Source organism: Rousettus aegyptiacus, unplaced genomic scaffold (assembly GCF_014176215.1).
Source record: "Rousettus aegyptiacus isolate mRouAeg1 unplaced genomic scaffold, mRouAeg1.p scaffold_m13_p_7, whole genome shotgun sequence".
Taxonomy (NCBI): Eukaryota; Metazoa; Chordata; class Mammalia; order Chiroptera; family Pteropodidae; genus Rousettus; species Rousettus aegyptiacus.
The window spans coordinates 3160108-3184418 of NW_023416310.1; the positions used below are offsets into that span (position 1 = coordinate 3160108).

Below are 24311 nucleotides of genomic sequence, written 5' to 3' on the forward strand. Positions count from 1 at the left end.
TAGTAGAGAAAGCAAGCACGTTCGCTGTTGAATAAGCGTTAAGCCAAATGCGATGCATGTGACAGGCGCGGTGCCCAGAGATCGCAGAGACAGACGGGAACCTCACGCCGCGTGCAGCCGGGCGGGCCCAGCCCCCCACGCGTGGCTCAGCCTCGCGTGCGGTGACTCGACAGTCCCACCCATCACCCTCGTCCTGGTAATTGGAGTGAGCACTTGTGCTGGTGTATCGGCGGTATCCAGCGGAAAAAGAAACTTCTGTCTTTATGAATGGAGGTAGCTTGGCAGATCGAAGCCAGGCGCCCATCAAAATAAGGCTTCCGTCCTCCCACAGGAGTTGGGAGGTAGGGGAGCTATGTCACCTGATGCTCATATTACAAAAGGGTGGCTCTCAAGATGTTTGCCTTTTACAGAGATGGCTCCCAGGTTCCCAAGAAAGACATTCCTGGGTTACAGAGCAAAAAAAAAAAAATCCCTGTTCCCGGGGATCACGTAACACAAATCCACCCCCCTCTAAAGCATGCTCAGCAGAGAGCCCCGGGTGAGGTACTCAGGTGCTCTGTAACAAACAGTATTCTGTAAAAAACATCACGATGGAACACAGAGGTAAAGAAATCATGGGAAATATTTGTTACGAATGAGAAACAAAGAATTAATATTTCTGATATATTTTAAAAGGGTGCAAATTAAATAAAAATACTAAATTAGAAATCTTTTCCCCCACCAGTTATTAAACAATTTTAGAAGATAATATTTTGTTTAATGGAATCTAAGATGCATTGGTTATATGACGTGCCATTTCGTTATGAACCATTAAGAAAGGAAAAGTCCCTATTCAATCATACTTCTTTTCTTCCACTTGTGTAGAGCCACTTAATGTAAAATAAAACAAAGGCATCAAGCCTTAAACATGGGCTTCTGTGTGTAGCCCTAGTGTTTGCAAGTCAGAGCGAGAATTCAAATTTAGAGCCCCTCTCTAGAATTTTAATTATCTCAAGGTTTGCCATCTCCCGAAAGACATTTTACATGATAGTCATCTCGCTTAAATAGCACTACAGTGAACCGACCATAAATTAAACACTAGTGACTGCAACGCTTCAGGGGTTGAGGACCAGCCACATACGAGTGTTGTCTTTGGTTTTGTTCCTTAGAAAACCCATTTTAGTAAACAGAAAAATTGCAAAGATGGTAGAGTTCCCACGTACCCCACATCTATTTCCTTATTATTAACATTGTACATTAGTGATGTCCACTTGTCACAATCGATAAAGTAATATTGGCATATTATTATCAAGCAAAGTCCATAGTGTATTCCTATTTTCTTAGTTAATGTCACACCACCCCATTTCTGTTCTAGAAGGTCACCGAGGATATTCCATTGTATTCTGTCGTCAAGTCCCCTTAGATTCTTGCTGTGAAATTTTCTCAGACTTTCCTCGACAGTTTTTAGGAGTCCTGATCAGATATCAAGCGTTATTTGTCAGGTGTTTTACTCATCATTAGACGGGGCTTTTAGGTTTGGGGGAGGAAGGCCATAAAAGTAAAGTGCCATTTTCATCGTCTCGTCTAAAGGGTACACATTACAAACACGACTTATCGCTGTTGATGTTGACCTTGACCACCTGGCTGAGGCGTATGGCAGGTGTCTCCCTGGTAAAGTTGCTCTTTACCATCACCACCCCCCCGCCCCCCGTCCATCTGTTCTCTTTGGAAGGAAGCCACCTGTGCATCCCAGCAAGGAGCCAGGGGGTGAGGTGCCACCTCGCCGAGGGCAGGATCTCTGCACGAACTATTCGGAATCCTTCCGCACATGTGATTCGTCTCTGTCCAGCAACCGCCGGTGTGTTTATCTTCCCTACAGTTTCGCCTGTTCCAGATCATAATATAAATGGAATCCTTCAGTAAGTCGCCTCTTCAGACTGGCTTCCCCCACTCCGCAGTGCGCCCTTAAAACGCGTGCGTGTCTTCGCCAGGGTGTCGGCTCGTTGCCTCCTGTCCCTGACTAGTGTCCCGTTACCGGATGCACTGCCGTAGGTAAACCCGCTTGCCTGTCGAAGGACATTGGTGGCTTCCGGTTTGGAATAAAGCTGCCGTTCACGTTCGTGTGCACGTTTTTGCTCAGACATCAGTTTTTCAATCAGCTAAGTAAACGACTAAGAGTGCAATTGCTGGATCTGAAGGTAGTGTTGTAAGAAAATCCCAAACCGTCTTCCAAAGTAGCTGAGGGTCGCAGGTGCTCCAGATCTTCTCCGCAAAACTCGCACCAACTATTACAGGGTAGTAGGAAGCTCGGAGAACCTGTCTCTGAGTGCACCAAACTCTGAGCTCTGGCTCACTGCCTGAGACCACATGAACTTGTGCCACCAAAGTCACTCCAGTGAAATGGCAGCCACTGCTGCTCAGATCCAGGGCTGCACACAGGAGTTCCTTTGAAATCCGCCCTTGCCACACAATCCACACCCCTGTGTGGCAGCCTCACAGCACCTCCGAGGCTAAGTGTCACCGAGTGTACCTGAATCTGTGCCCAAAGGAGTCTGTGAATGAAAGTCTTCTCGCTCTGCCTTACCAAGGCAGGGCTCGGAGAGTGGGCAATTAGCAACTTATCTAAGGGGTGGCAGTCAAAGACACTGGGGCCACCATAGATTGTCACTGTAATGCTAATGGCAAAGACAGCGGAAAGCAACCCGAGTGTTCAGTACAAGGGCCGGGAGCAAATAAAATACAAATAGCCACAAGATGAACTGTCATGCGGCCATGAAAAATTCTGTGTTTCAGGAATCTCTAATGATCTTGGACTTCTGTACACTCATGCTACGATGCTACAGGGGAAAAGTGGGGTGCGATTCTGTACATACAGATGACCCCAACTTCCAAGGTAAAACTCTACGTGTGTGTAGAGTAAAGCCCGGAAGAACATAACACAAAATATTGGCAACAGGTTCTTCTGAGTTGTTTTTTTCTTTTTCATCATTTTTGGATTTGCATATGTTCTATAAAGTATTACATTTTTCTTTTTAAAAATATGTGTTCTTTATATCAGTATTAAAGTATTCTCATTCCTCTGCCAGAAAGATTTTCATACTCTAGTCCAAAAGGAAGCGCCATCCCCCCTCAAAGTATGATCCACTTAAAGGCTCTCGTAGCTGTAAAATAAAACCAATTAGGACTGGCTTCCCTAGGGAGGAAGCACTCGTAGCATGCTTCATCAGCACGGAAAAGTGATTTGAGCTTCTCTGCAACAGAAAGCTCGACCCAAGCTCTCACTCGCTGGATAAGCTAGGCCGCTGTAACAAAAAGGTTCTGAAGCATGGCGGCTTTAAAAGGTTAAAAGTTCACTTCTTTTCCCAGAGGTGAGCAGTCCAGGTGAGCTGCAGTGAGGTGGCTCTGCGCTGTGGGGTCACTGAGAGATCTGGTTCCGTTCCCCTGCTGTCCGGGCCACCTCCACCTGTGCCCGCGTTCTGATCCATGCGAAGGTGGAAAGAGAAACCCGGGGTCTCACCGCTTTGTCTCTAAGGGGAGGAGTCAGATGTAAGGGGAGGGGTCAGGCGTAAGAGGAGGAGTCAGACGTGAGGGGTGGGGCAGACGTAAGGGGAGGAGTCGGACGTAAGGGGAGGAGTAAGACGAAAGGGGAGGAGTCAGACATGAGGGGAGGGGCCAGGCGTAAGGGGGGAGTCATACATAAGGGGAGGGGTCAGGCGTAAGGGGAGGAGTCAGACGTGAGGGGAGGAGTCAGATGTAAGAGTGGCGGGGCAGACGTAAGGGGAGGAGTCAGACGTGAGGGGAGGAGTCAGGTGTAAGAGGGGACGGGGCAGGCTCTGCTCCCAGCTCGGGTAGGACACGTTTGTAACAGTCACGGCGTAGAGCGAGGGGCTCAGTGGCTGCAACACTGCTAAGAGGAGACACTGGGACCGGACAGAGTCCTGCCGAAGGCAGGTCGGGGGCACTGGTTAAGGGGGTGGGGGTTGGGCAAGGAATCTAATCAGATGCAGAGGAAGATCAGGTATTAAGGGTCAGAGGCTTCTTGCTAAAACGACTGAGCAGGATTCCTGCTAAAACTGAGCTAGACAGACTGAAGACTGGCCCAAGGCCAAGGACGAGTCACAAAGAGGGCTCAGAGGCGGCTGCCTCAAGGTGGGTTGTCACCACCCATCCATGATAATTAATCGTAACACGAAGCTGCCGTGAAAGCTTTATCATTCAATCTTCTTTTATTTTCTCAGTAAATCATTTCAAGATAGACTCATCTTCCAAGAGGGAAAAAGAGGCGGAACTCCAACAATGAGATTTCAACTGTGTCGGTTTCAGTCTAGTGACCAGCACGGTCTGCGGTGAAAACAGGAGAGTGTGCCCAGGGCCATGCCCAGTGGGCAGGTGAAGAGGCTCATCCTGGGGCCCCCACCCAGCAGCCCTGGCCTTGGACCTGACAGTACTGGGCACTAGTCCCTGTTCAGAAATCCAGGTGCTGTCCTCAGATCAGAGGAGATACACGACCGGGGAGCCTGAGGATCAACTGTGGCCGAGAAACGTCCAAGGACTCTCCCTACCCAGAGTGTTAACCGCGACCGCTCCCTTTTCTGTCTGTCACCTTGTGTTATTCACAGCAGCTCTGGGACATTGCTATGTAAGGTGGCGGCATCCTGTTTCACTGGAACATGGATTTGTGTGAAGCGAGAGCGCCGTGTTCACGAAAAATGTGGCAACGACAGTGGTGGTGTGTCCCCCACCCCCCGAAAAAGTCACTGTTGTTCAGGAAGCTATTTCTGACAAAGATTTAAGACCCAGTCAGAATGGGAGGGGGTCATAGAAATAGTTCCTTTGTGTTTATACATATGCATAGGACTGAAGCTAAAACTGTAAGAAAGTTAAATAATGGTAAAAGCGGAATGAAGAGCCTGGTTCGGCGACAGCCCGTTCTGGCTGGTGTAACCGGGGGCTTGACCATGAGCGTGCCAGGACCCTGCCCCCTGAGATTCCGGTTCAGCTGACCGTGGGGAGACAAGATGGGGAGGGATTTGCTGAGCCTTTAAAAAGAAACACATATTAAAATCTCCAGCCGGGGCTGCACCCTTGGTCTGTTTCAGCCTCACGTCGTGGACGAGGAAACCGAGGCCCAGAGAAGGAGAGTAACTCGTGAAAGGCCACACGGCTAATCAGTGGCAAAGCCAAGAACTGAAGCGGGTGCTACACAGCCCTGCAGGTTTTACTTACAGCCCAGCAGGCGGGGCGGCAGGCTCTCCAGGGAGAGAAGATGGGAGGCCATCATCCTGAGGACAGAAATGAGAGGCTCTAATACGCGAGCTTCCTCAGTACACGTTAAAGGGACAAAGGGAAGACATTCTGGCCCCTGCCCGCGGCTCAGAACGACCCGAGGCTACAGTTGCTCTGCTGTGTTGGGGTTTTCCTGGAGTGAGGAGCAGACAGAGCCGGGTGACTCCTGGTGGGCTTGGGGATGTGGCGGGCAGGGAACTGACCTTCGATTCATCCAGGATCGTGGTGAGCGTGCCGTGTGTGCGGGCGGGCGGCGGTGGCACGTGCTCGCCCGCGGTGGGGAGGCAGGCGCGGGCATGGAGTCGGTCTCCAGAGTCAGGTGTGGTGGAGCCGGGGTGATCATTGAAGCCATAGCCGCCCCCACCCCTACCCCCGCCCCACCGAGCGCAGGAACGGCAGCTGCTTCTCCCTGGTGGGGTCCTCATGGCAGGCAGTGACGCGCCCGGCCGGCTAGCTCTAGGGACCCACAGTGATGACCGTGTGGTCTTCTGCCTTGCATCACGATCTCCATACAATTTTTTATCCTTTGCCATCAACCTCTTCTAACTACGTAGCTTGCCATCCATCAGGTTGCCGCCCTTTGTGACACCATGTAGTGAGGCTCAGACAATGGTGAGGAAGACACTTCGCAGTTTCGGGGTGTTGGATCTGAGCCTGGGGATCCTTGAAGCAGAACCATCTCATTCTGGCTCCGCTCGGCCACACGCCGTAAATGATTGTCCGTAGGTAGATCGCTAGAGACGCGGGCTCATGACAAACGCACAGGGAACGTCCTTTTCCTTTCAGAAAAGCGGATCTTAGTGGACGAGCTGTCGGACTCCGTCAACCTCGGTAGCACCATAGAAAGTCACAGAATAAGCCAGTTCATGTGACTAGGCAGTCCAGGAAGGGCGTGAAATTACGTGTCACAGTACAGCACTGCTTCCTAAAGTTATCTCTCAGCTCGAAGACGTCTCGAAGGTTGTGAGTCCAATTTTCCACTTTGACATATTAAAAATCATCGTGGGGTAACTGTTCCACCAATAGTTTTGGGTCTTATGCCAATGTAATTTCCTGTGAATTAAATAAAATTACTCTTACAGCGTTGAAAGGCCTATATTTTATCTGTGGAGGAAAAAAAGACTCAGAAATTATCCCTTCCAACCTGAGTTGTATGGAACTTACACTACTGGCAAGGCAACCCCATTTATCTTGACTCATAAAAACAGTGTCCAAGTCATTTCCACCACCATATTTCAGAAATCAATGCCGTGGAACAGTTTTCCCCATGCACGGAGCCTCCAAAGCACTGAGAAATTCATGAGCTAATCCTTTCCCTCAGGCCGCATCTGCTAACTGCTCACCAGGGGGACCGTGAAGGCCCTGGTATTGAAGGCGCATCTATAAACTGTGAAACTTTAATGGCATAAATGGCCATTGGGAGGGTATGTGCCCCAATAGGCTAGGGATGGTGTATAAGTGTCCAGAGAATTCAGTCACTATTAATTAAGGCATGAAAAAGACGGAAGATGAAATACCCAGTCTTCTAAAGACTCATGGCCTGAGGGAGACATTCATGTCATGGTGATTATATCGTATCACAATCTATCAATGATTTGATTGATCACTGGGGGTTTGAGACACACATGTGCAGGTGGATGGTGTGTCTGTCTGCATCACTAAAGTGCTGGTAGAATATTGCTGGGGCTTTACTCCTTCTCCCCATCCCCTGGGGAAAAAAAAAGATTTACCTTGCTGAGAATTAAGGCAGGGTATACTGACATGGATATGAAAATGGGATTCGGAAGTCAGCGGGAGAAAAGAAAAGAAAATGGTGTGTCTCGGAGGGAGGTGACCCTGTGGGATTGAAGGTGAGCACAGAAAAAGAACAAGTCTGAGATCGAGATGAGTTCAGTGTCCTACAAAGTTCGAAGTGTCCGCGGGGCTTCCAGGAGATGTCCAGCAAGAAACTGGCCATGCGATGTGAAGCCTGGGGATGGGGAGGGAGACGTGGGCATTGATGTCCAGGTGGTGGTGGAAGCTAACAGAACACGAGATTCTTCAGAGAGAGAGAGAGCGCGAGAGCGAGAGAGAGCGAATGCAAAGGAAGCAGCTGAGACAGAACGCACTGAAATTTGCTGACCATGGCTGTGACCATATTCCCTTCCTCCTTCTGACCAGCACAAGATCCCAGGCTAAAAGTGGGTGACGATTATGGAACTATAGCCACTGCGTGATGTAATTTAAGTCCCTGGGATTTGTTCGCTAAGGGAATACATGGACCTCTCAGATGGAAGAGCTAACGCCAGTAACACAACTTACATATTTCATTAAACATGTTGAGGGTAAAAAAAATCACAACGAAATCAAACTAGGAGATGAGAAGACAAACCAAAGAGATCTCAGTATTGTGGCGTTGTGTTCAAGTGTTTCGGGTGGAGTTCACGAGCTCCTTCCTGCTCTTGGAAGGAGGTATAATACACGCCTTTTTTCCCCCTTAACAACTGGGCTATCTAGCCAAGGAATCTAAAGTTAAGTTCTATGTTTAGCTATGTTACAGAATATCCATGTTAAAGGCCTCAGGTGCTTTAGGTAGAAACAAGCCAAGGTGAAATAAAACCAACCTCGGAACTGCAGGTGGACTCGCAGCCAGGAGCACGACTGCTGTTGCCGAGAGCCAGCTCCCCTGTTAATCAGCTCCACAGCCCACAACCGCTTTAAGGATCTAGGACGGATGCAGAGTGCAAACAAATGTAAATAAAAATGCGAACGATTTATCAGAAGATTTTCTTTCAACTCACTGACCTGTGATTTTGGCCACAATGTCTACATAAACGTTAGCTACATTATCTCGTCAGCTAATCGCACCAGGAAGAAGTGTCTCTCTAGTGACTTTTATGATTATTATAGGACAGTAAGATAAGATATACGCCAAAGAAAGATAAACGGGAAACCATAGGCCTCAAAACTTTTTTCTTTTAAAAACAACATAATGACATTATAGTAAATTTTTGAGGGATGGTCAGAATCTCGCTATCCTAATACAAATATTATTTTCATTTTTATATGTCTTCCATCCTTGAGCCATGTATAGACATTTCCAAGTTGTTGCAATTATGTACATGTACTTTTGCAGTCTGCTTTAAAAATTTTATATTATAGACTATTTCGATATTTTGTTTAGGATTTTCGCATTTATCTTTTTGAACAAAATAAACCTATAATTTTCCTTTTTGTAAAATCCTTGCCAAATTTTGGAATCTGGGTTTTTCTTACCTCATAAAATTCTTAAGAATCCTTTTTCTTTTTTTCTGTCGTCTGAAAGAATTGTATAAGACCAATGATATTTCTTCTTTAAATGTTTAATAGCATACACTTGAGAAGCCACCTGGGTCTGGAGTTTTCTTTGTGGAAGATTTTTAAATGATCTATTCAAATATTGAGATTTTTCTATGTGTTCTTAGGCCGGTTTTGGTAAATTGTGTTTCTCTAGGAATTTATCCATTTCCTCAAAATTTACGAATTTATTGGCATAAAGTTATCAGCAGTGTCTTCTTATTTTTTTCGGTTTGTCTGATATTAGTATAGCTCAATTAGCTCTTTTCGGTTTTAATTTTCTTTGTTTTGTTTGCATGGAATTATTTCTTCTAAGCTTACTTTTTAGCTTTGATCACCTTAAATTTAAATTTCATCTCCTGTAAGCAGCATAGAGTTGGATTATTTAAACACGGTTTCTCAATTTTTAAAGTTCGGTTGTGTACAGTTCATGTATATTAAACGTAATTATGGTTACGTGTCGATTTAAATCTACGATCTCACTATTTGCTTTCTATTTGTTCTGTACCTTTTATGTTCCCTTTCTTGGCTTCTTCTGTATTAATTAAAGATTTATTACTTCATTTTCTATACTCTAGCTTGTCGGTTAGGAGAATATTTAAGCTTCGTGGAGATCTAAAGCTTACACAATTCTAGGTGCCCTTATTAAGGGAAATAATAAAACATTATAAATATATAACTTGAAATAAAATATATATGAACATATAAAAATTGAAGAAATCACAACAACTTTAAATTTTAAAAATTTAAAATTTTTGAAATCAGGTGACTAACATCACAAATATCACCAAACCCAGAAAAAATGTCATATTTTTATTTGACTGCTTCTATAATATTTTTCCTACTTTTTTGTGCTGTTTCATATGACAACAATCTTATAGCATCACGTACTGTAGAGAGCATAGAAAATAATTCAGGCTTCCCTCTAACACTACTGATTGAAATCTTTCGAGGTGGTATTTCTTATTCCTGATCCTTATACTGCATAAAAACATATGACTTCAAACACAAATGTACTCACAGGAATTCTGATAAATCTTCAAAAAAAAAAAGAAGATTTGATGTATTCGTAACTGAATATGCTACGTAATTGAGTATGTTCCTTTAATAAGAGGAGAGAACTTTTGTTTTGATTCTGCATCAATAGAAAACGAGCCCTCTGCTGTGACTGCGCATGTGATGGTCAGAAACGTGTTCCAAAGACAAGCTTGTGGCTCCGTGTACTTCAAACGTTATTTCTGCACGGCTACACACGCACTTCCAACGCCAGGCCCAGGGCACATACAGGTAGAAGCAAGAGATTACTCCTGGACATCATTCTTATACTGAAACAGCTAGAACTATCTTAAATATACGAAAAAAAAAAAAAAAAAAGAAGAAGAAGAAGAAGCGACTCTAAATCCCCAAACGCACGTCAGCAACCTGAACTACATGTGATCTCAGCTCGCATACACCTGGCCGGGTCCCACATGCACACGGCCAGGGATCCGGATCCTGCACATATTTTGTTAGATTTGTACCTTACGCATTGTACCTTTTGGGGAGCTATTGTATATGGTACTTTTTTCAATTCCAAATTGCTCATTACTCAAATATAGAGAGATATGGTTAGATGGTTTTTGCATATCGATCTTGTATCCTGGGAACCTGAAAAACACACTTATTCTAGGAACTTTTTGGTGGATTTGGGGGGAATTTCTACAATCTCGTCATCTGCCAGTAGGAACAGCTTTGTTTCTCCTTTTCCGATCTGTATGCCGTTCATTTCTTCTCTGGGCCTCGTGGCCCTGGCCAGAACCTCCGGCGTGGTACTGAAGAGGCGTGGGAAAACACATCTCTTCATGCGGACATCTTTCCTCTCTCCCAAGCTTAGGGGAGAAGCATCGAGTCTCTCTCCATCAGGCGTAGGTTTTGGCATAAGTGCCCTTCTTCACGTTGGCTTTGCGTGAATTCTGAAACAGAAATGGGAAACTTTGTGGGGACGTGACCACTCCGGGACCTTGGACACTCTTCCAGGGCAAACATTCACTCTTCTTAGAACTTAAAAGAAGCTCACGCGAAACGGTCTGAATGTCACCGCTCGCGGCGAGGACGGGCTCTGCCGTGTGACGCCGTGAGAGGGAACATCCTTTGTGCGGGACAGGTGGACAGGTAGCTATGACTGTCCACTTCCCTCAGGTGGATGCTTCCGTCATGGAATTCCTGCCGTTCTTGCCGTTTTAAATTCCGCAGGCTGAAACCATGCAAGGGGACGCGACCCGCGCCCACGCGTGTGGCCCTAGTGCCACCCTAACGTGGTCCTGGGTCAAGCGCAGCCACTGCGCCCAGCCCCCACCGCGAGCAGGGGTGGCAGCTGGGGGAACAGGAAGTGCCGGCCGGGCCGCCCGAGCCTGCTTAATATTCCGGGGAGGAAGGCGGCAGCGGCCGGAATCCTCAGCTGAACCTGCCTGTTGGCAGGGAGGCCGGGAAGCCGAATAACAAACGCGGTCTCCGCGGAGCTCGCCCTGCGAGGGAGCCTGGGAGACGCAGTGGCCCTTCGCCGCCCCCACCCTGCGACGAAGCCCCCCGGCCCGGGGACGCCCCCCCCGAAGGAGGCCAGCATGCAGGGTGACAAGGACTGGGCATGTCCCGCCCCTTCCTTACAGGGGCCTCGAACGCCCGCCAGTGGCTCGGCCTCTGGGTTAAGTGTCGCCTGCTCTGCAGGTACAAATGACAGTGGCAGCTGAGGCAGTGCACCCAGAACCCCGGGCGGGCATCTGGGGAGCGCGGGGCGAGGGACACGGCGTGGAGAGCGCTGGCCCGAGGGCCACACAGGCGCCGCGTCCACGCCTCCCTGGGAGCCTGGAGCTACGCAGACAGCCCGCATCATAGTAAAAGCAGGACGAGGCCTGAGAGACGCTCCGCCCATCCCGTGAGAGGGCCAGTCCTAGTGGCAAAAAAGGACACACCCACGGGGGCTCTGCCACCGAGGTTCTCATTGTAGCTGTCCCTCCCCCCGCCCCCCAACCCCGGGCTGACTTCTCACACAGAGTTCTGCCCGCTGGCCTGGCCCGCAGAGGCCTGGCCCGCCTGCAGGGCCCTGAAGCCGCAGAGGACGGCCAGGCCCACACTGGGGGCAGCTGGCTTCTCCGTTTTTGCCCAGTCGACAGCTCCGCTGTCAGGTGTCATCCCAGGTGCTGCAGCCCCACAGGCCCTGCGGCTGAAGCTGGAAACCTGCGAAAGACGAGTGACCCGGTCCCAGGAGGGTCGACCATGCTGAGGTGGCTCTGGCCGGCTCAGAAGGTGACCGAACGGGCAGATGGCAAGGACGGGCACGTGGAGGGGCCTCCTTGGTGCCTCCTGGAGGGAGAGCCCCCTCTGTGGGTGTGGGTTCTTCAGGCCTAGAGCAGAAGGGTGTGGGCAGACCCCAGGGGTTGGCCATCTGAAGATCCGAAGCCGAGGGAAGCCAAACCCCGGGGGCCAGAGCAGGCCTTGGAGTCCCGAGGACAGAGGGCTGAGGAGCAGGCCGGGGTGGAGGCGGGCGGAGGCTCGTGGACTCTACATGCCAGGGCGAAGGGCAGGAGAGGAAGCGCCAGTAACTTGAGACACATCCACTTCTGCGTTGTCCCGAAGAAGAGGCGCATCTCTTTGAAATTCCACCTACGCAGCTGTTTGACACGCGGACGTGGACGTGGCCACTTGACGGGCAGGTGTTCCCCGTGAGCAGGACGGAAAGTGCCCCCACATGGGGAGCCCTGGGTCTTAGGGGTCAGGGGGAGCCCAGAAGCCCCCAGAGCGGCTCTGGGAGCTCCAGGGACCCATGGCCAGCCCTCAGGCACGTCCTGTGACAAGCCTTCAGCCGCCCGGCTGCCCCAGAAACTATTTTGGGACTGCGGTCACCATGGTTGATGGACGCTGAAATGTCAGGAATGTCAAACTCACTACTTCCCGCCCCGCGGGCGAGCCGGGCTCCGGGGGCGGTCTTGACAGGAAGCGCTGAGATCATGACTGTTTCTAGAACGTCGCCCTGTGCTCAGGCATGACCCTTCCCTTCGCCTCCCCATCACTGGGAGAGAGTATGTGTGCGCGTGCGTGTGCACATGCGTGTGTGCGTGTGTGTACACCCCCAAGACTTTCGCATAGGAGACTCAGCGTTGGAGTGACCAGTGCCAGCATCTGGGTCCCGTCCAGCCCGGCCAAGCCTCGCCGCGCGGCCTCAGGCGAGCGGACCCATTAACACTCTCTGGGCCTCGCTTCTCCCACCTTTAAAAAGGAGTCTGACCTTCCAGACGTTGTTCGAGAATCAAGGAGAATCATGGGAGAGAATGAAAGCTGCCTCGAATTACTTTTAAGAAAGAAATGGTGTGAACACGTTCATGCCTTCGACATGATTCCCTTACTTAGCGAACGGGCATCCTCGAGCCGGGAGCCGAGAAACTGGCCATGAGGAAAGGAGCCGATGCAGCCCTCGTCCTCGGGCAGGCGACGATTTCGTAGGGAAGACAGAGATGAATGATAAACACACGAACGTGTCTGTGTCAAAGGGGACGAGGGCGGCGAGCTCTGTGATCCGGCCGGAAACGCAGACGTGGGACGGGAGAGGGGGTGACACCGCGAGCCCAGGACAGCCCCGAGGGGGTGCGGGGGGCTCGGAAGCCTGCAAACCTGCCAGGCGCGGCGGACACGGGCTCGTTAGTCAGGACGAGACCGAGTCCCTGGGAATCTGGCCGGACTGGGGCGGGAGGCGGCACGCGGCGTCCCGGGAGAGCGGACCTCTCGGGGAGCTGAGAGGCCGGACGTGCCATCCCTTGGGGGAGCAGTGGGACCCTCGGAACCCAGTTCCTGGAGCAGTGAGGCGCCGGGGTCCCGGCACGACCACCGCCCTCTCCTGCCACGCCCAGCTTCGGAGCCTTCGGTTTGGGCTCTTGTTTCCTTCCCCAGGCCCGATCCAAAGACTCGAACACTGGCCCCGGCCGCCCCTCTTCCTGCCTCCACGCCGTTCAAGGTCAGAATTCATATCAGTCACCTGGCAGCTGCTCTGGGCAGCGCTGGCCGCCCGGACCGGAGAGCCAGCTTCTCTGGGCCTCCGCACGCATCTCTCGCTTGGAAATGGGTGAGTTTCAGAGCCAGGGGGAGGGGGGGCATCTTCTGATGGGGGCTCAGTGTCCCAGGCCCATCGGCAAATGTGTGTGGAATGAGTGAGTGCAAAAAAAGCCAGAGTGCTGAAGATGTTTGGAACCAAGACGCTCTTTTCTATGTACGTGAGAAATGGAAATGGCTACCCCACAGAACAGTTTTTTCTAGAGTAATTTCTAAAAGGCTAACGCACGCGCCCCTAAACAGGTTTAACACGTGAGCCCTGCAATCACAGAAAACGAACCCGATCTAGTTCTCAATATTCATAACACGTCCTGAAAGAGTTGTAGGCACAAGCGCTTTCCCCCTTTCCGCTTTATGAAAACGCCGTGGAGTAGGTGCTGCTTGTCTGGGTCCGCGGTAAAGGAAAAGATGCCGCGGCGGAGAGAAGGCAGGTGACTGGCCTGCGGGCGTGTGGCCGGCACCGGCAGAATGCAGATGACCGTGCTCGCTGCTGCTTTAAGCAGCAAGTCGCACCCTGACCTTGGACTTCGGCTCGTACGGTTTGGTGTCGGTTAGTTTTGTTGGTGTGACTCAAGCTATTAAACTACCTGGCTCCTTTTTAGTTTCTGTTTCCCATCTTTGCAGGAGTCGCCAAAGGCTGCTCTAGGGCTCCAGCTGCACCCACATCATTCTCCTGCCACGTGCCCAGTTCCCCTGACACCACCATCAGCAAAATCACGTGCTAAAGAAGGGGCGTCGGGCTGCAGCTGGAAACCCTCCCGGGGTCGTGGTGGGCATCCGGCCCGCAGCCTTCGTCAGCTGCCCTCCCCAGAAGACCGGCTCAGAGCGGACTCCTGGGAGAGGCTGGGGATAGGGCGAGAAAGGATGCTTCCGACAAGGAAACGAATGCTGCGAGGTGCCTCCATTCGTTACCCAAGAGCTGAGAGGAAACACCCAGCATCCCGGTCTCCATCGTCCTACTTGTGAAATCGTGGCGCGAGGCTTCGGCAAGTATTACGAAGAAATAGATGAGCGATGTCATTACCAAGACACTTGGATAACAAGCGTACCTAACGGAAACAACTCTTTCTTAGCGACGAAAACCCCTCAGGCGTCTGTGTTAAATGAGTTAGGCTGTGACAGCACTTTGGGGGTTGGCGGAGACCAGCCCTGTGGATCACGTGACTTGAGACTGGAGCGAGGAGAACCCAGTGAAGCCGTACGACTCTCAGAAATCAAACACAAAGGTGCAAAAGCCGTAAGTTTATTCTTCTCTGTCACTAGCCGCCGGGTAGTGACGAGTAATCCCAATCATGTCGGGGGTCTCCCACCTTCTTCCCTCTGGGGTTCCAGTAAATTCCAGGGGCAGGGCGAGGGTGGTGGGAAAGCCATGTTGCCGAGGCTTTGGAAAAAGGGGGTGTCTGTAATGTCACCCTCTCGCACTGACATCAGCTCGTAGCATCGACCGAAACCGTCCCATCTGGCCCTTGGTCGAGCGTCCGCTCAATCCATCCACGGGCCCTCACGTGGCCTGTCAGCCCTCGGGTCCTGCCAGTGCTACTCCGGGACGCAATCCGGCCGCTCCGAGGAGTGCTGCAGACAGAAAACGCTGGCAGGTGGATCCAGGTCCTGTCCCACTGGACACGGGGTGTCACCACGTCTTCTCCCAGATGCCATTGCTTCTCGGTTTGGGGCGCTCGCACACTCGTTTGGGATGTCAGGACTAAGCTAAGGCTCGCAGCCTGGGAAACGGGTCCCTCGGCCTCTTGGCGGACACCCGTCCATCTAAGCTCCACACTCACCTTGCGTCTCTCGGCCCAGGGCCCTGGTGGAGGGGCGGGGGACCCACGAGGTATTATTCTCAAATATCAACCTCCACATTAGTTACATTACTGTTTACCAAGTCCTCTCAGTATTGACCTCATTTGCCCTGACGGTGACCCATTCGTACATGCACAGACGACCACACCCCCTTTGCAGATGAGAAGACCGCGGCCCAGAGTGGACAGATGATTTCTTACTGCCCCACGGCTGGTCGGTGTCAAAGGAGAGGGTTCACGCCCCCGCATTTCTGCGTCGGGGGGCCTGATTGTTACCAGGCTCAGAACAGAAGGTAGACAAGGCCGTCGCTGATACAGACGAACCCGAAGGGCTCCCAAGCCCCCTCCCCTTAACTGGATCCCGAGGACTGCGCCCCCTCTGTTCATGCTCCACTCGTCCATCCTGAAGGTGGAGGTTAAAGAGCCAGACTTCCCCCTGTAGAGTATGCCATGAAGACAGAGCCCGGACTCTTTACTCGGAGGAAGTGAGGCCACGTAAGACCAGGGTCCAGAGCAGGGTGTGGCGAGCCGAGGACCCGGCCAGACCTGGTCTCTCCCACTACAAGCCACGTATGTGATTCTGGGCAATTTACCAAAACGCCTTATGCCTCAGTTTCCCCATACACAAAGAGAAAGTAATAACAGAACCTCCCTTGAAAACGTTTTATGAGAATTAAATGAGACAAAGCAGGTAAAACTTGTCACTCCATCCCCGATGCGGAGTAAGCATTAGTACATGCTCGCTGGTCGTATTGAAAGGAGGCTGTGAAAACTCACACACTACTATCTCGCTGCGTCATTAAGGCCACAGAAAGGCACCATGATCTGGCCGGCCGCGAATCCCCTGCGACACTCATCTGGGAGGCTTCGGGGAAAACCCGACGCGGCTGGTTGGGAACGGGTACAGGACTCAGCGGTTTCGGGTGGAAGCCAGCGCTACATTCCGGGTGACAGGGTGACAGCCGAGCGAAGGCGCACACTCATGAAGGGGAGCGACGAGGTCCCAGAGAAGGTCAGAGTCACGCACGGCCGCGAGGGAGCCAGGCGGGCTGGGGCACGTTCCTTCTGGCTCAACTCGCCGGGCAAGGAGGCGCGGGTGGCACGTGGCTGGAGCGGGCTGCTCGGCGGGGCAGGGGAGTCGCCCGGCGTGGCCTTGGGCCAGATGGAGACAGAGATGGTGGCATAGGAGGCCCTGAAGGCCAAAGCCAGCCTCACGGGGCTCGGGCGGGCTGGGGCGCTGCTCCGTGCGACAAGGCCGAAGCGGGAGCCTTGGGGACCGGTCAGAGCCAGCCAGGCGGGAGTGAAGGGGACCCGCGTTTGTGTGGGTGTAGGAGGGGCTCAGCGCCTGACGGAGGCGAGCCGGGACACAGGGCCCCGCGGCTACAAGACACCTGGGCGTCTGAAAGCAAAGGGAGCCCCCCAGTCGTTCCTGTGGACGAGGCAGGGAGACTGGTGTGAGGTTTTAGGAATTTAGTTTGGGCTTCTTTCTCCCTAAGAAATTGGAATCAAAAAGAACCTCTCAGGTTATTGTTGAAAAATCTCCTTGACTAGAAAGATTAGAGGCCGAGACAGATGATGGCAAATTGAAACCCACTAGAGCAGGTGAGAGAAATGACTGTAGGCCAATCAGCTAACTCGGAAGATAAGGAAGGTGAAGGCAAGCATCGTCGGCGAGACACAGAGCTGGACTGTCCCCTGGTCACTCCCAGCTCCTCGTACAGACCCCTGACCTTTTTACTTCCTGAACGGTCAGGACAGCAAGGCCATCAGCCCCTCAGGAACGTTCAGCAAACACTTGTTAGACGAATGAACCCTCGACTGTCATTAAAACCTAAATACCCGCATGTCACGAGGACCCCCCCAACAGCTGGTCATTAGGCACTACACGGAGAGACATTTTCTACCGCATTTTCCTTTTAGCAACATAACTTCGACTTTCTCTTCTCGTCCACTTGAGTCTGCTGTTTTCTGGTGTCTTCGAGCACCCAGCCAAGCGCATAGATGCGCAGCACAGAGACCCGGGAGGCGAGTCCGTTGACCCGCGGGAGCAGGACGCCGGGGCTGAGGTCCCAGCGACGCTTCTCAGCCCACAAAGCCCTTCGCTGCAACCCCAGGCTTTTCAGCGTTGAGGAACCTGGCCGAGGGATGTCGAACGGAAGGTCGGCGTCTCCGAGACACAAAACGGCGGCGAGAGATCTATTCGGAGGGGAAACCACCGAGCTACGTGCGCATCCGTGTCCTCGCCAAGCCCTCGGCCTCGGGTTTCCTACCCGGGTCGGTGGACGACGCCAACTCCCCTCCGGTGGCAGCGGAAAGAGTAAAGGAAGAAAACGAAGAGGGGAGAAGCAGCCCGGCCGCACACGCTGTGTCCAGCGGCTCTTTGAAGGGAGGTGAGCCGGGACTCGGCTCGCTCCTGAGGACGGAGGCGCGAGCAGGCCGGCGGTCCGACAGGCACGCAAAGCCTTGGTCACCACGTCCCCCGCAGCAGGGACGCCGAGAGGAGGCAGCGCGGCGTCTCCCGGTCACCTGGGCCTTACGCCGATGCCCTCGGGAAACGGTCCCACTCTCTCCACAGGGCGGGGAGCATCGACTCGCGTTCGCAAAGGCCTTTTTGATCCTCGTGCGAAGGTGCTCGGAAGATGGCAAACCGGGCAGCCGCTTAGCGGCGGTGGGGTCACCGCTGAGTCGGCACCGAGCATCCTCTGCAGGGGTTCCACCGCCCCGATCGCAAACCTCCGCAGGGAGACGCCACCTCCTGCTCTGTGACGGCGACGCCAGACCCGCGCCCCGTCCCCGCCGCCGACCCCGCTCACCCCGTCGGGAGGCAGCTGCTAAGGGGCATAATTGGACAAGCTCCTGAACAGCCTGCCACAGCCAAAGGCGCCTCCCCGTTCCCCCCCACGGGGGCTGCGAAACCCTCCAATAAAAGCCCTCCCCTTTGGGGCTGGGACGCTGCTCCCAAGAGTGCACAGGCTGTCGCAGGGCCAAGCGACCTGGTTCCGGTTCCCCGCCGGGGCGTGGTGCTGGCTCTGTGTTTTCTGGCCTGGTGACCTGGGGTGAACCCACCCGCTTCCCTTCTCAGTTTTTTTGTTTGTTTGTTTGTTTTTTAACTAAGATGGTGCCACTTAATGCCTGTCTGGCGAGGCTGCTGTGAGGATCAGGCGAGATAATGGATGTGAAAGCCGAGCTTGCAGAAACCTAGGAAGCGTTATTATTACTCAAATGTTAGTCTGGTGGGGCTGGCTAATCCCCAGGAGGGATTAGTTGAAGGCTCGGGGCCCAGCAGGCACCTGGGGTGGGCAGAACAGAGAAGCCTGGGGCCATGGTGGGGAGAAAGACTCCGGAGAGGAAAAGGGAGGGAAGCCCTCCCTACTGCCGGCACGACCACTAAGGTTTTGGGGTGAGGAGGGGCTCAAGATCTTCCGCGCGTCCCTGGACGGGGCACTGTGGGGCACCGGCTGCCGGCCCTGCTCAGCCTTGGCACCTTCCTTTCTCATTGCCCAAGGACGTGAGAATTGAGGGGGACCCACCCGGTTCAAGAACCGTCAAGAAAAACAACACAGAGCCATTGCTCAGGTGAGTCAGGCACAAAGGTCCAGTGTGGGCAGGAGTGGCCCGATCCGTCAGCCCAGAGCAACTGGTTTCTTTATCAGAGTTTCCTGAATAATCTCCTCCGCTTTGTTCGACCGACCGAACCTGCCCGCCTCGCCTCTGGGAGCCTCCCTGCCAAACGCCCCGGGTCCTCAGAGAGGAAGGGCACAGCCTGAGCTGTTTCCCATGAACGCCTCGGCTCGTGCACTAATTACCGCAAGGGGCACAATGCGGGAGGATGCTGTGGCCCGCGGGATGCGGGGAGAGAGGTGGCAGCTGGCGATGGAACCCCGAGAGCGTCTTCCCGGGGGGCCCGCCGGGACCCAGGCTCTGCTCTGGGCCCTTCGCGTTAGAAGTCTCACGACGTTGCGCGTTCAGTCTTCACAACAGCTCTGGGAGGCCGCATTCGGGAAGGGAAAGACCTCGAGTTCAGGAAGCCAGACGGTCGCTCGGTTGGTCGCGGGTGGATTTCGTCCCCTCCCCCGCTGTTTGCTGTGTGATGAGGCGAACTACCGACCTCTCAGAGTTTCCGTCTCCTCCTCCGTGAAATGCAAATGCTAACGATGGCCCCCAGGCGACAGTGAAGCACCCGGCAGGCATGCGGCAGGCATGCAGTACATGGTGGCTCTAGGTACATGGTGGCTCTAGGGTCACTCGTTACGGAAAAGGGTGCTGAAGAGCGAGGGGGCCGGGAAGCCGTCCGTGTCATGTGGCTGTTCAACGGCAGGCTTAGGTCTGGCTCCCTCCAGAGGGCAGGGGCTCTGCTCGAAGGCAGATAAACTCAGACCCCTCACAGCGTCTGCACGGCACCCCGCAATGGGTCACCTCCGCCATTTGTGAGCAGGGTCAGGGCCTGACCATGCTGTTTCTGTATCCTCAGCATTTCTCACACAGCGCCTCGCGCGCCAAGGTCGCTGTGAAATAAACGGAAGCACTGAGAAGACCCTGGACGGCGGGCACCGAGCTGAGTCGAGGCGATCACGTGACCGGCGTCTGCCATGTGCCTGACCGCTTGGCGGGGGGCCGTGAGCGTCCTTCCCGCCCCACGAGAGTGGTTTGAACACTTTCCGATGCCGCCCGCATGGTGGGAAGAGGGTCTGTCAGAGGGAACAGAAATCGCCGCAGACAGAGCGCAAACCGGGGACACCTAGGGCCGTTGCGATGAATAAACATTAGGAAGATCAAACGGGATAACGGCCAGGAACATGCTCTGAAGATGCTGGAGACTCGGAAGAGGAAAGGGGCCCTGTTTACATTTAGGACGGAATCCCGGATCAGTAGTCGGCGGGTCCTCGTGCCCACTTGCCCGGGTTGCAGGGGGGACGCGGGCCGAGCAGCGGCCAGGACGGGACCCCGTTAACGGCACGCATGGGGGGACGGGACCCCGTCAACGGCACGCATGGGGGGACGGGACCCCGTTAACGGCACGCATGGGGGGACGGGACCCCGTTAACGGCACGCATGGGAGCTTGTGGGCTGAGGAGAACGAAGCCTGGAACGGTGCCCTCTCCCTGCCCCCAACTGTTTTCTGTTTTCTTTCCCAAGGCCACAGGGAACCCATTCCCTCGGCCCCCAGAGGGACGCAGAGGCGCCTGGCGGAACATCCTTCAGTGAACTGCAGACGGGGTTCTGGCCTCCAGGCCCAAGTCCATGTTTACTTCAAATCACCATATTTTTTGCTGAAAGACAAAGTCCCCAGAGGACGGGATTCACTAAGCTGGAGGCCCCTCCACCCCCGCCAAGGCCCCCCACACAGCAGCCCACCTCAGTCCACCTGCCTGGCCTGGCACGGGTGTGGGGCCGGCCATGGGCCCGTGATTGCGGGCTGAACCAAAGGGAGCTCCGCCATAGCCCTGCCGGAGGTGCGTGGCCAGGAGCCGAAGCCTGGCCACCCGCTGCCGCCTGGCGGCAACAGAGCGGGCCTAATAACAAGCTATTGATCTGACTCGTCCCTCCATTGTTCAAAACATGGGTTTCTGCCCCATGCCTTGGCTCACCCCTGGGAGGCCTCTGGCCCCGGCCTGCAGGGAGAAGTCGCTCTGCTCTGACAGCAGCCGCAGGGCCCAGGAGAGCCGCTCACCAGAGTCTCGTGCGGCCAAGTGCAACCGATGACCGCGAGCCGCCTTGCTGGCGCCCTGGCCCTCTGCACGCTGCGGCCTCCCTCTGCATGGCGCTGACTTCCTCTGTCTGCATAAACAAGAATTCCCTGTTGTTCAAACAGCAGGAACCGATCGGAGGGTGTGCTCTGAACCACGCACTGCGCGCGCATCTTGACGGTGGAGTTAGCAAAGACACACGTGTTCCCTGACGTCCGGGGCTCGGGGGCCTGGCGGGCAGGTGGCAGACGACGGGAGGATCCGGTGGCGGCCGAAGCAGTGACCTGGCCGCACGTGCTGGCGGAGGGGGGCTACCTGGGCGACATCGTCAGGAGCCAGGCCTGGACGGGAGGGTGAACAGGAGATGGAACGGGACACAGGGGGATGCCATTTTACTTGCTGTGATGGTTAGTTTTATGAGTCGACTGGACTGGACTGAGGGATGCCCCGATGGCTGGTAAAACGTTTCTGGGCACGTCTGTGCGGGTGTTTCTGGAAGAGATTAACATTTGAATTGATCAACTGAGCAAAGACACTCTCTCCCACCAGCGGGGCAGGCGGCACCCGCCCCGTGACGGGCCCGAAGGAGGCAGAGAGGCAGAGGAAGGCAGAATTCACTCTCTTTGCCTTCGGTGCTGCCCTCAGACATCGGTGCTCCTGGGCCTCCGGACGCGGGCCAGGCCTGACTCAGACTCACGCCATCGGCTCCCCTGGGTCTCAGGCCTTCGGACTTGAACTAAATACCACCCCTGGTTTTCTGGTCCCTTCCGATCACAGCTCGCAGATGGCAGGACTTCTCAGCCTGCATGATCGTGGGAGCCAATTCCTGAAATAAATGTCTTCTATATATATATCTCTGTCTGCCTGTCTGTCTGTCCACCTGCCTATCTGTCCATCCATCCATCCATCCATCCTGTTGCTTTTGTTTCGTTAGAGAACCCTGACTAATACACCCCCACTCAGGTGGCATAAATTAAGAAGTCTGACACTGCCCAGTGCTGGGGAAGATGCGAATACAGAGATTCTCCTTACCTTTTGATGGGTGTCCAAATCAGTCACCCACTTTGGAGAACAGCTCAACGGCCCCCAGAGGGACAGCCACATACTCTCCGGCACAGCCGGTCCGCGCCCAGCGCTATCCCTAAGAAAAACGTTCACGCGCGTGTAAAAATGTTCACAGCGAGGCTGTTCAAATGATCACGGACAGAAGACGATCTGAGGCCCACTCACGTGCGACGTCACACAGTGGTCGAAATACCAACGACGGCCGCCTGACGGCTCGGACGGTGCCCACGAACTCAGCATGAGGCGAGAAAAACAAGTCCCCGTGACACTCTCACGAAGAAGGCACGTTTCAGGGACACAGAGAGGGGAGGCGAATACAGGAAGTAATGTGAGATGATATCGTATAAAAAGGGAAATGAAGATGCACAGACTCAGGGTGCTGGTCACTTCGGGAGGCGGGCGTGCCGGGGGGTCACACGCCTGCCTGGTCCTGAGTCACCGCTAAGGCCCTAGGTTTCAGGTCGGATGGCGGTTTCACGGGTGTTTGTTTTGCTGCTTTAAAATGTGACATATAACAAAGGCAGGTAGATAGGTAGGTGGGTAAAGTAGGCAGGGCCACGCATGAACCAATCACGAGAGCATCATGAGCCAAGAATAAGGATTTAGCCAATGTTGTGATGAGGTCCATTAGGATTTTTTTTAAGTGCTCGAGTGGTCGTGGAAGGGTAACAGTGTGAACAAAGGGAATGATCCAGTGCGCACTGGGGACAATAAAGGGACCGGACTTGAGAAGGTGGAGGGTGACCGAGGAGCATGCTGAGCGCGAGGGGTCTCCGTCCTTCCTCCGGTCCCTCGGGTCGGCAGGTCAGGGGTGGGAGCTCGGACCTTGCCCTGGCCTCCAGAGTCAGAGTGTCCCATGACTTCATCCCCCAGGGAACCAGGGCTGGGCGTGAGCAGGAGAGGTCGCGGCTGCGGTCCAGCACTTGCCAGAGCGTCAGGACGGGGATTTGCTTCCTGTTGCAACAACGCGCCCAGCCCTAATTGGTACCTCTGAATGACAGCCCCTCACTAGAATGGCCCAAGCATGCCAGGACTGGAGCAGATGCTATCAGGTCCCAGACCCCACCCGGGTTCTAGAACATGGACCTGGTGTGGAGAAGGCGGAACTTGGGATTCGCAATCACTGGGCACGGTTCTGTCGGAGCCCCTGCCCTCCTGGGCTCCGGGACCCACTCTGCTCTCCCGGCTCAGACCATACTCTCCGGGGTCCTGCGGTCTGACCGTGACCCCCAGAGGGCCCAGCCCCGGCCCCCCAGCCCCGCAGGCCTCTGGCCAGTTCTGCAGCCTGAGATCCTCCCTCAGAGCATGCAGGAGCTTCAGGACGCTCCACACCCCTCCACCCCTACAAATATTCTAAACGCCCGGCTCAGCCTCGCCTCCTCCCTGCTCCGCCTCCAGGGCCAAGCCCAGCTCCGCTCCCAGGCAAGCCCTCCGGCCTGCCCTGCCCTCCGGCCTGCCCTGCCCTCCGGCCTGCCCTGCCCTCTGCCGATACTCTCCCCCTCTCCTGGGGCCTGGCTCCACCAGCCTCATCCATCTTACCCTGGCATCTCCAGTCTCTCTCACGGATGCCTTCCCACCCCTCGGCCTTCACACACTCAGGTCTCCATCAACCTGAGAAAGAAACCTTCCCGTAACCCTCCACGGTGATCGGCCCAATCTCTCCTTCCCTTTTTGCTCAAGCTTAAAAGCAAAGCCTCCATTCCCTGTCCCCCTTGGGGTTTCCCTTCTTCCTTCCTCAAGTCCTCGTCATCTGAAGTTCACGCCACCCACCCGCCCACGCCCGACCCCCCGAAACGGTTCTAAGTCCTCTGGGGTCCTTGTAACTGCCAAGTAGAACATTTTCTTCCATTCGCATCTTTCCAACGACTGCTTCCACGTGCTCTCATACAACTCTCCCCGTGAAACTCCCTATTCCCCTGGTTTCCATGGTTTCCTGTAGCCTCCCTCTCACCTCTTAGACTGCTTCTTCTCGGACCCTTTCTTTCATTTGCCCCTAAATACCGTAAAGTCTATGGCCCTTTCCTCTTCCCCTCTACTCAGCCTCCTGGGACATTTCACTGGTAGCTGACTCAGCCACCAAACATTTACCGACGGCTCCCAG

At 54.0% G+C, this 24311-nt stretch overlaps 1 protein-coding gene and 2 long non-coding RNA genes across 3 annotated transcripts in view; 1 reads left to right on the forward strand and 2 right to left on the reverse strand.

The window, feature by feature from the left end:
* Positions 1-4206: 4206 nt before the first annotated feature.
* Positions 4207-12370, reverse strand: LOC107498261. The gene is made up of 3 exons (XR_004952095.1): positions 8521-12370; positions 7869-7969; positions 4207-6318 (listed from the first exon to the last, which is right to left on the reverse strand). It is a non-coding gene; the product is annotated as an uncharacterized LOC107498261 (long non-coding RNA).
* Positions 12371-12451: 81 nt separating this feature from the next.
* LOC118605353 lies at positions 12452-20028 on the forward strand. Its single transcript, XR_004952096.1, has 3 exons — positions 12452-13672; positions 14284-19034; positions 19930-20028. It is a non-coding gene; the product is annotated as an uncharacterized LOC118605353 (long non-coding RNA).
* Positions 20029-21525: 1497 nt separating this feature from the next.
* LOC107498259 overlaps positions 21526-24311 on the reverse strand; it is a 48306-nt gene continuing 45520 nt past the window's right edge. The window contains exons 2-3 of the transcript XR_004952094.1: positions 22178-22286; positions 21526-21637 (exon numbers count right to left, since the gene is read on the reverse strand). The gene's annotated coding sequence lies outside the window, so the exon portion shown is untranslated. The remainder of the gene's footprint in view (positions 21638-22177; positions 22287-24311) is intronic.